At 33.2% G+C, this 11,360-nt stretch overlaps 1 long non-coding RNA gene across 1 annotated transcript; it reads right to left on the bottom strand.

The window, feature by feature from the left end:
• Window positions 1-562: 562 nt before the first annotated feature.
• Window positions 563-949, bottom strand: LOC140057313 (uncharacterized). Its single transcript, XR_011846909.1, has 3 exons — window positions 929-949; window positions 708-827; window positions 563-572 (listed from the first exon to the last, which is right to left on the bottom strand). It is a non-coding gene; the product is annotated as an uncharacterized lncRNA (long non-coding RNA).
• Window positions 950-11,360: the final 10,411 nt, after the last annotated feature.

Below are 11,360 nucleotides of genomic sequence, written 5' to 3'. Positions count from 1 at the left end.
GTTAAAATGATAGTTACAGTACATCTTGGAGACAAGATGAAAGGGATTGTACATACATGTTATACTAATTGTGCCAGTCTGACTGGGAATTTTAAAACTATATTATTGCATTTAACAAAAACTGTATGCAACGGATAAAGCCAGTGGAGCAGTAGCAGTTTGCTCCAAATGTGAAATGTGAATCAGCATCATACGTATTGAGCCCTGTCACGTGTTTTGACACAAAGAATTTATATTGCATACAAAATATCGAGTTGGCTTATGGAATTGTGCGCTACTCACGCAAAAAAATATGCATGTTTGGAAACATCAGGATTTTACAACTAATGTACTGACTGTTGAACGTTAAACTTTTTGGAAAAATGTCGATGCGTTTCGCAACGAGAGGCTGTAGGGTGTTATTATCACATCTTAAAACAACTATTTGACAAAAGAAGACAAACATAGAACTTTACAAGTTTCACAGAACGTTCCACTGTAGTAAGTAGGACAGGTGCATGTGTGTTCTGTACAGGAATGCTGGTTGCAGGTAGCGCCGTTCTGACAATCGTGGCTCGAACAAACACTCATCACTGGTATTAAATAGAAAGAAAATATTCAGATTACAGAAAATAGAAGAAAGAAAAATGTAAACGTCGTAAATATATAGACTGTAACAAACTTCATTATATTAGACAAGACAAGCAGATATATTTTATAGAACTTACAATTTTCACAGTACGTTCCAGTAAAACATGATGGACAGGTACATGTGTGTGTACATGAACCAGCAGCCGGGACACATTCAGCTCCATTCTGACATGGGTTGTTGGAGCAAGCATCTGAGGCTGAAAAAATGAATGTTCGAGTTAATATACGATAGAACATTGAATTTGTATTTGAACTGTGAAACAAAAAAGACAATGAAGAAGACACAATACATACTTACCAATTTCACAGAATGTTCCATTAAAACATGATGAACAGGTACACGTGTATTCTGAACATGAACCAGCAACAGTGTTACATGACCCTCCATTCTGACAACCATGACTTGAGCAAGCATTTGATCCTAATAATAATAATAATAATAATAATGGCGATGGCGATGGCGATGGCGACGGCGACGGCGACGGCTACGGCGACGGCGAGAGCGAGGGCGAGGGCGAGGGCGACGTCGACGGCGACGGCGATGGCGAGGGCGAGGGTGAGGGCGAGGGCGAGGGCGAGTGCGAGTGCGAGGGCGAGGGCGAGGGCGAGGGCAAAGGCAAGGGCAAGGGCAAGGGCAATGGCAAGGGCAATGGCACTATTCGAGTTACAAAAATTCTTTTATTCTGTAAAATACATGAATTTGTGTGTTAACTATGAAAACGACAAGCAGACACACACTTACCAATTTCACAGAATGTTCCATTGGAACATGATGGACAGGTACACGTGTATTCTGAACAGGAACCAGAAACCGGGACACAGGCACCGCCATTCTGACAACCATGACTGGAGCAAGCATTTAACACTGATAATAATAAATTAATGCATCCGAGTTACAAAAATGCTTTTATACTGGACAATTAAACCTGTATAATATGTACATTGCTGGATGTCAAAAAATAAATATTTCAGTAACATAAGCAACATATATATTATAAAGTTTTTATTTACGTACGTCGTAGGTGCGGCTACATGGTTGGTGAGTGTTGTTGCAGCAGCTACACTAGCAGTGCGACGAGAGATCATTTTCGATTACCGCATGAAAACTATTTTCAGGGTTTTGAGCTACAAAAATGTTTTTTATACTGCAAAATACACGATTACATTTCTATTTGAACTGTGTTAAAGGCAAGTAGACAGATATAGAACTTACGAGTTTCACAGAATACTCCACTAAAACAGGATGGACAGGTACATGAGAATAAAATACAGGAACTACCAACAGCGTTACATACACCTCCATTCTGACATGGGTTTTTGGAGCAAGCATTTGACACTGATAATAGTAAATGTATTCTAGTTACAAACATGATTTTATACTGTAAAGTACATGAATTAAATTTGTATTTTCACATATTGTTCCAGTAAAACATTTTAATTTGTATTCTAACGTACGACTCAAGCAAACTTGAACAAATCGAGTTTTATATACTTTCTTGATCATTAAAAAGGATTAATGTATAATTTGGTTTGTTATCTACAGTACTTTACCGGTAGTGAAAAAATCACAAAATTGTCCAAAGAAACACAATGCACAAGAACACGTGTATCCCGTAGAACTAGAAGATGGGGTACAAACACCTCTATTAGAACAAGCGTGATTTGAACAGTTATTTGACACTGAAATTAAACAAAGCAATATATTGGGTACCGATCTAGTGAATATAGGCCTAAACAATATTTTTATATTTAAAAAATAAATACAGTACTATAAAATTGAAATATTTTAAAACTATATTATAAAGAATTAAAAACTCTACTAATGACTATACAATGTGAAGTAATAACACCGTTTGTATCTGTATACAAATATTTGAATTTAACCGTATACGTACATATCACATTTAATGTCACAGTATCATCATCAACAGGTGGGTCATCAAATATAACAACTTCACATTGGTATGTGCCATTGTCAATTCGCAAAGTGTTAGTAATCACAAGAATTCTATCATCATCTCTATCAACGTCAAATCTATCTTGGTATGAAGGTTCTATGATTGTAGATCCACTCTGAGTTGCTGATATTGTATCTGCTACTCCATTTGTGATTTTATTCCATGTCACAATAGGGTCACTTGAACTAGTACTACTGTCTCTTGTATATGCACATGTCATTCTTGTGTCAGAGCCTTCGTGTACATCATCTAAGTTGTTGATATTTACAGACACTCCATAACAAATGCAGAATAAAACTAAATTAAAAACAAAATATTATTGAAAAATGTATCCTCTATACATCACTGTTTATCTTGTACAAACAATTCTAAAGGATATATTTTATAGAAACAAAATTTTAAAAATACGGCCGACAGCACGTCGCGAAATATACTCAGGCAGATATTTGAGGATTCTGATCTGGAAGTCCTGCATAACATTGTACGAAAAATAGTGAACATTCCATGAAATGTAACCCTATAGAGGTGATGTGTAATCTTACTGTAATGCTCTGTTCACAAAATCCTGCCCCATTTATTACCGTGTTCCAGCATCGAGTGGCTATAACTAACCAAGGGTGTTATCAAACATTCGTAAGATAGTGCAATTGGTCACTCTGTACTTACCATGAAGGAGGATGCTAACCAAACAGATATCTTTATTTTCTGGAAACATTTCCTAACAGGAGGCCTAGTTGTCATACGTCAATTTCATACACACATCCTTATAAATATTATTATTAAACTAGTTAGGCTTGTTAGAGTAAACCCATTATAAGCAATGTAGTGATTCAATAATTACTTGTTAGAACGCGCTCATCTGCATAGTCACAAATTTATTCCTGATTTGTAAGATATAATTCATCCACTGTACACAACGGTTATAAATCAACTTAGATTGCCTTGCTAGATCTCTGTTTTGAGCGCCTCTTGCAAGACATTTGTGGTACTATTTGAATTAATGTGTTCCAGACTCCATTTAGTCAACAAAATAGCATAAGAAAGCAATCTTGAATACTGCCATTGTTTTCACCACTAAACCTTGTGTATATATACACATGTACCTGTGTAGTAATATTATATGTTTACTTATTAAGGAATTTTCCAGTGAAAAGGCATATTGTTTTAATCTGAAAAAAAAGAAGACAGTGCAAGACTATGCTTGCAAAATATGAAAGCGTTGACATTTTTATATAACATTCATGAATAATTAAATTTGTATAATAAAAATGAAATAATAAACACCAACTGTACTGTTACATTTCAAGTTGGTCCCGCATTACACTGTTGTGAAATCACTGATATGTAAACATGCACGTTGTTGTTTTCATAAGGTATCATACGGATCGTTGTCTTTGACACATTTACAAAAGACACTTTATGCCAATTATAACAACTAAACAAAAAAATAACCATATATAACATATAAAATAGTTCTTATTAGGTATCGCGTGCTATCTGAAATGTCTTTCCTGGTTTATTTATAAATGTACCTAGTCGGTACACTCTCCTGATTTTCTTGAATGTATCAATGTAAGAACACTCAGGAACTTTCTAGTGCCAATGTGCTAGTGCTGTAGAAGCCCTTCTTTGGGACACCATTATTAAAGGGACACCCCTTATTAAAGGGACACCCCTTATTAAAGGGACACCCCTATTAAAGGGACACCCCTATTAAAGGGGTACTCCTATTAAAATGACACATTTATTAAAAATACACCCCTATTAAAGGGATACCCGATTAAGGGGAAACCCTAATAAAAGCACACACCTATTAAATGGACACCCAATTAAAATGACACCCATATTAAAGAGACATCCTATTAAAGGGACACCCCTATTCTATATCAAACACTGTCAAGACACTTTCCTCCAAATACATTTTACGGCCATCACCAATTCAGGAGACACCCAGACAATTTATTGGATACCAAAAGTGTAGTTTACTATTTTAAGATACAATACCCTTAAAATAATAAGTTAATGTCTACTTGGGGTCTAGGGTGTTTATGAATTTCGGATCAAAGGTCAGAAAGGTTTTTAATTATTGTTGAAGGTCTTGGCGATGCCTTCCTCATCATGGTACGTGTACCATGATTTCTCTATAATTTTCGATCTTCCGCAAGATGCCGCAGACAGACTGGAAAACGATCATTGCACATCAAACATTTATTTACAGAGAATCCAGTGTTTCTCAGGTTAACATACTTTATAGTATTCGAACTGCGTTGTTCATTTGCATAAACAGATGTCTACCACAAAGGCTTGGCTTACCTGGTTATTTTCAGTAAGCATAATCAAGAGGACCAACAAGCGGTACAGTACTTCGATTCAAGTTCACAATTTGTATGTGGATTTGTCATTGGATTCAAGAAGCCAATATGATACCATTTTACCGGTGGATATACTACTTTTTATGTTACAAGGTTGCCTGTGGATAACTTGGATTTATCTTACCAGTTTGCCAGTGAACCCAGTGGATATATTGGATTTTATTTAACCAGTTTGCTTGTGGATATATTACTTGGATTTTATTTTACCAGTTTGCCTATGGATGTATTACTTCGATTTATTTTCTTTTGGATATTAATTGAATGTTTGCCTTTAAATGAAGGTAAGATTGTTTTGCTTTAAAAGAACATTATTTTTATTTAAGAATTATTTTATATGATCTTTTTAGAAAAATTCTAGCTGCATCGTCAAAGATTATTACTGATAAAAATATCGAATTATTATTATTTATATCATTTCATTATTATACAGTTATTTTGAAAATAAAGACGAAACAAAACAAAGCTAATGAACTTTCAAAATTCCCATGTATTTTAATAACAAAGCAAAAACATAAAGTTTACCTGGTATATTGTGAGTTTGAGTGGGAAAATTGCACATACGACATAATGTTTTGACCTAACATTAAGCAATTTTTAAAAATTGAAAGCTTACGTATAACATAATGATTTGGGCCAGCACTAAGTAATTTCTAAAGTTGGAAGCTTACGTGTAACAGTAGCCTACATATAAACTTAGAACGAGGGGCGGGGTGGACTAGTTCATTATCGTGTAGGAAAATGTTGTCATCTTTTAGAATCGCAACTCTATATATAGACTTGCCCCAAGTCTGTATTATCTTTTTTTTTAATTTATTTGTTTTTATTTCGACCGCGATTTTTGTCTGAAAATACAGACTTGTGAAACACGTATAGAAATCGATTTGCAGACCGCAAACATACGATAAGAATGACGTAGGTTATCATACCGTATTTGGCTATATGGGGCGGGCGGTATGTAAATATGGATTTCGAATCAACCAATGATCATTTTGTTTCAAAATGAAAGAGATCGAGTACGTAGGCCTACCAGTGCTTAATGTACTATCGAGACTGTTGAAATATAAAATAGTAATGCCAAGTTGTTTTGTTTATTAAATAATTGTTTAGTCCTTGGCCTAGGCCTCTTTCGTAGGTCCTACTCAACTCGCACGTATGACCTGCCAAATAAAACGCCAATGAAGTAGGCCTACATACCACCGGCACACAACAGGGCTACACCACCACACAGAACAGGACAGGGTCTGGGTGGGAATTAAATCAAAATTATCTCCGCGTAATAAATGATCCATTCAATGTTTGATTTGCGGAGAAGCTAGCCTATCATATATCAAGACGAGTTTTTATGTTTCAAAGATCCCATCAAATGTTTACCAGACTACTAGGCATATAAAATAATTTCTAGCCTTCAGAACTTTCATAAATGTACCCAAGTACACATTGTCTAAACGTAACATAGCGCATGCGCATCATCTTAGTTGTTGAGTCTTTGAAATTCTTAAATATGAATATTTAAACAGTGTACGAGAGAGTAGCCAATCGCATGCAGCTGAAACTAGTCAACCGGATAATCGTATGCACCAAGAATTCTTGGTGTCAAACCACGTGACTTGTGCGTGTTTCCCCAGACGGAGTATCCAAAATCAAGTAGTATACGTATGAAACGCCATATGTGCCAAAATATTTATCTTTTAACTAATATTAAGACAAAACTCCGTCTGGAACCCAGACTACTCTATATATTACGACTATTGGTTTATTCGGTTAGGTAGCCACAAAATATACTCATGTCTGAGTAATACGTTATTTCTAAGTTGTTTGGTTAGTTATCATTCTAACATGGCATTGTGATTTCCGTTTTCTAATCTGTTGAATATAGGGTTGTTCTATTTAGTCTAATTGTTTGGATATGTTCTGTAAGTTCGTTTTAAATTAAACTATATTTATTTTCTCTCTCTCTCTAAGTTTTTACATTCTCGTATACTTGATTTGTATCCTTTTTCTGCAATTCTTCGTACGTGTGACTGGTACTTTGATTCATCTCACCAACATAAGTTGTGTATTCCTACGATAAAAAAAACATCATGTATTATAACAATTTGAGGAAGAAAACAATATTGATTGTTTTGCGCTGATTGTTAAACAGTTTTCACATTAGGTCTATATTGTTTATTGCATCGATGACGATAAGGTGTCGATTATGACGTTAAAAATATTTTATAAGGTCTTTTTTTATTAATGGTAGTGCTGCGTGGTCTAATAATGAGTGTGATTGAAAGCTGACATCGATTCTAACGATAATGCCTTTGTTTTCTCTTTCGTGGGCTTCCTATTTTTATTTTATACGATCTTTTAATTGATATTTAAAATAGCATTACTATTATATATAATGTTGATATAAATGTTGCGGTACACCACGTATATTAGTTCTGAAAAGAACTGTTGAGTTTTTCCACGTTTCGATCAATATGCTTTGATCGTCCTCAGGAGTGAGAAAAAAACCTTCAAACAATATATATAATGCTACTAGGCATGCGCAGACGACGACATGTTATTTATTTATTCAAACTACCAATTCACATCCTGACTTACATGGAATATTTGCATATACCATTATGGATTACGATTACAAATACATCACGCATTGCGAATTGTTGTACCAGCAAAATAAAAGGTAAATTAAATTACAAATGATATCCAATCATTACATATCAATGAAGTTTGTAATTGTTTCCTATTGTTGTTATAGTAATTTCATGTAAAGAGAAAGATTAAAATATGATGTATTTCACGGTAAACATGAGATATTAAAGCGTGATTTTAAAAATTAGGGAAACAATCACTTGCTCTTTCCTTACCCCAGATTGGTTGTCACTTGTTGAAGATACCTTAAACAAACAAATGAACACTGTTATAAAATGCGACTCACACATAATTACTATAAAATAAATGTGATGGTTAGACATTAAAAAGTGTAAAATAAATTAATCTCAACTTGTTTGTACCTTTGCCGGTCATAGTTTTTTGATAACGAAGAATGTAAGCAGACTTAACATACAGCCAATAAACACACCGACAAACGTCATTCCAACAACAAGTCCAGTTGAGTGCTTATGTTCATCTTCTCTGCTTAAAACTAAGAAAGAAAATTCAGTGGTTTTCATTACATCAGATCAGTCTGAGTATTCTTTGTTTTTCACACAAAATTTCATAACTATATAATAATATTAAACGAGGTAAAAATAAAAGTGTGAAAAACAGGATAACCACAAACAAGCAAAGGTTTTTGATCTGTAGCACCCTTAACTTAAAATATAAATTTACAAATAGAAATACGATCTACGCATTGATTTGGCTAATTTGATCTAGAAACAAAAACTTGTGTAGCACCGCGCACAAGGAATTAACATTGGCATGTCTATTTTGTTGGTCCTATTACAGGGCTCGGTCTTCGCAATTCGAAAGCTCAAAATTAGCTCAATTCTAACACCACTAAACACCAATCAAGTTATCTCGCTTTCATATTTCCTTCGCTTATTGTCTCGTTCTATTATTACTAATAGATAAATTTCATTTTGTACTAATTTACAGAGTTTACCTGTATTGCTAAGTTGTCCTTCCGTTCCGCTGTATGCAGCATTCTCAGCTCTACACTTATACATTCCTTCATCTATTTCATTTACATTACTAATTATTAATGTCGTACTAGATTGCGGATATTTATCTGTATCAGACACATCTAATATGTCGCAATATTTTAACCACGTCATGTTAATTGGTGTTGGAATACCAGACGGCAAATTACATGTGAAAGTTGCCGTTTTTGTTTTCTTGACGAATATATCGGTTGGATTTAGAACAGGTTCTTCTAGGTCTGTAATTCAAAATGAAATTTATACCACAATTTTAGTACAGTCAATAGAATTCGGCTTATTCGTCTAAAAATATATGGTTTTTGGGTTTAAACTATTCGTCTAATTAGCGTACATTATTTGACGCTAAGCACCCAAGTAGTACCCAGTAGTACCCAGTAGTATACAATAGTCAATTGTGCATACACAAATCTGTGTTTATATCCTGTCAGATGTCAAGATTTTGCTCACAACATTTTAAACTCTACTTTTTAATACATTGTACAACAGATAAGAGCATCTTGTGTTTGTACTGTGACACGCATTGACTGTCTCACTTGGCAATCCATGAATATGGGCCTAAATAATTGGCGGATATGGAGTTTTTAGTAGCTGACGAATTTTTAAGTACTTACATGGTACTGTAAGTGTATTGTTGTTACTAGCATATAGTCCAAGAACTGTTTCAATTCTGCACAGATAGTTACCGTCATCATTTACTTCAACATTGGTTATTATAAGATCATTATCGGTAGACAATATATAACGACCATTTACCGTTTTTCTTGTTTTAGACACTAGAACATTGCCTACTTGATTGCCGTCAGCATCGGCTCTATACCAGTCAAGTTGATGCAATAAATCTCCTAAATCAACTGTATAGTTACACGTCAACGTTGCGTTTTCACCAACTTTAATTGTATCAGGTTCTACTTTTACAGTTTGTGTATTCTTTTCTGAAAAAAAAAAAGATACTTGATTATAGAAACAGGCAACGTAACAAAACTATCACTTTTAACGGATAACCTACATTTAACATCGCTATTAATACCTCCCCAAGTATTTGTATTTTTTTTTAAACATATCTCATATCGAAATTAAAGTTGCTAAATAGTGAATGAAGCACAGTTTTCTAAAAGTGCATCACAAACGTCACTACAAAATAGGCCTAAACTAAATCTAAAAAAATTAATAAAATCTGTTCTTTATTGTCATTCGTTTCCAACATTATAGTTTAAATAGACAATCTTTTTAAAATAGAAATGCGTTTGGTAGATAAATCTGTGATGTTTTTAGGAAGTGAGTTCCATTTCTTAGGTCTAGTAAATCTAATGTTACGTTAAAAGTGAACGAATTTCCTCCATGGTTGAAATAAGGTACTTTTATTGAGGAATATGAAGTTTTATTACAAAATCTTATATCATAATTATTAAAGTCGTTGTTGTATGAAAATAAATATAGATTTGATTTGAATATTTAAACATTACTTTTGTATATGAATACATTGTTGAGAGACCAGTTATACCTTATCTTACCTACAACAGTGACTTGTACTGAACACTGTCTTGCTGCCACCTCATTACTTGCATTCAACGTCACAGTATACACATCACCAATGGTGTTTGAAGCAACAAATGTGAATGTTTCTGGGTCGTTATCAATGTCAGTTGCTCCTTGTGATAACCATTCATAGTTAGCAGTTGGTCTGGCCTCTACGACAAAGCTTATCACAACAGTTTCTCCTCGGGAAACTTCAATGTCTTCTAGTGGTGTAATTTCAGGAGCGACTAATTTAAACGTTAAATAATTATTGTTGGAAATGCATATTTATTTATAAAAAAAAATCTTTAAAAAATATTTATGCCGAATAATTTTTCGAGTTTGTGTTTTTAGAAAAAAAAATCTTTAATTATTATTTTTGGTAAATTGCTGTTTTTACCCCAAGCACACCTCCATCACACATTATATCTTTATAGTTTGATAATACAGTACACATTCAAAACTAATACAATTAACAGTTACATTGGAATCTAGATTACATTTAAATTACAATCTATAGATTACAGATTATAATATATAGATTACAGTTAAATTAGAATCCAGATTACAGTTATATTATAATATATAGATTACAGTTAAATTAGAATCCAGATTACAGTTATATTATAATATATAGATTACAGTTAAATTAGAATCCAGATTACAGTTATATTATAATATATAGATTACAGTTAAATTAGAATCCAGATTACAGTCATATTATAATATATAGATAACAGTTAAATTAGAATCCAGATTACAGTTATATTATAATATATAGATTACAGTTAAATTAGAATCCAGATTACAGTTATATTATAATATATAGATTACAGTTAAATTAGAATCCAGATTACAGTTATATTATAATATATAGATTACAGTTAAATTAGAATACAGATTACAGTTATATTATATATAGATTACAGTTAAATTAGAATCCAGATTACAGTTATATTATAATATATAGATTACAGTTAAATTAGAATCCAGATTACAGTTATATTATAATATATAGATTACAGTTGAATTAGAATCTATAGATTACAGTTAAATTAGAATTTAAACAAAGTTTAATGCAGAAATGGTTCTTTAGGATTTTAGTTAAATGTGAATGATATAGAGGCACTTACAATACACATATAGAACCTGACCAGCAGTAGCTTTAGTACCAGCACTGTTACTTGCCTCACATGTATAACTCCCTTGATCGTTCCGATCCGCAGTGAAGG

Source organism: Antedon mediterranea, chromosome 8 (genome assembly GCF_964355755.1).
Source record: "Antedon mediterranea chromosome 8, ecAntMedi1.1, whole genome shotgun sequence".
NCBI lineage: Eukaryota > Metazoa > Echinodermata > Crinoidea > Comatulida > Antedonidae > Antedon > Antedon mediterranea.
The sequence above is the reverse complement of the archived record's forward strand: the minus strand, read 5'-3'. Positions and strand labels throughout refer to the sequence as shown.